The following is a 524-nucleotide window of genomic DNA, read 5'->3' as shown; positions in this document are numbered from 1 at the left end:
TTAAAAGTCAAAGTCCTTCCTTCCTTCCTTCAAAGTTCTATATCTTTTAACACATCACTTCTATGTAAACTGTGTTTTAATTATAATGTGAGAGGCAAGGAAGTCTCAGGGTAATATCTTTTATTGGACCAAGTAGTAGGCCTGTGAGAAGCGACTAGTATTCACTTTGGATTCAGATTCGGATGATTCGGGGTACAGTGATTTGATTTGGTGATTCAAATCACTGTCCCGAATCAATTCAGCCAAATCTGATTTGGAGATTCAGCCACTGCCAAATTGGACAGGCCCTGACACCCACCCGCTCTCCCAGCCCCCACTCCCATGGATGCCCTGCCTGGCCATAGCTCCCGGTTCTTTAACAAAAAATAAAGCCCCAAAATCACTGACTGCTGCCAGGTGGGGAGGCAATCCCCGCTGCCTCCCATTGCCCTGCGCTGCATAGGGGCTCTGTCACAAGCCCCCAGAAGCCCTGAGGCTGCTGCTGCAGTGGCTGGTGAGTGGGGAATTTTTTTTTTAAATGAACT

This window comes from Alligator sinensis, unplaced genomic scaffold (genome assembly GCF_000455745.1).
Source record: "Alligator sinensis unplaced genomic scaffold, ASM45574v1 scaffold1232_1, whole genome shotgun sequence".
NCBI classification, from domain to species: Eukaryota; Metazoa; Chordata; order Crocodylia; family Alligatoridae; genus Alligator; species Alligator sinensis.
The sequence above is the reverse complement of the archived record's forward strand: the minus strand, read 5'-3'. Positions refer to the sequence as shown.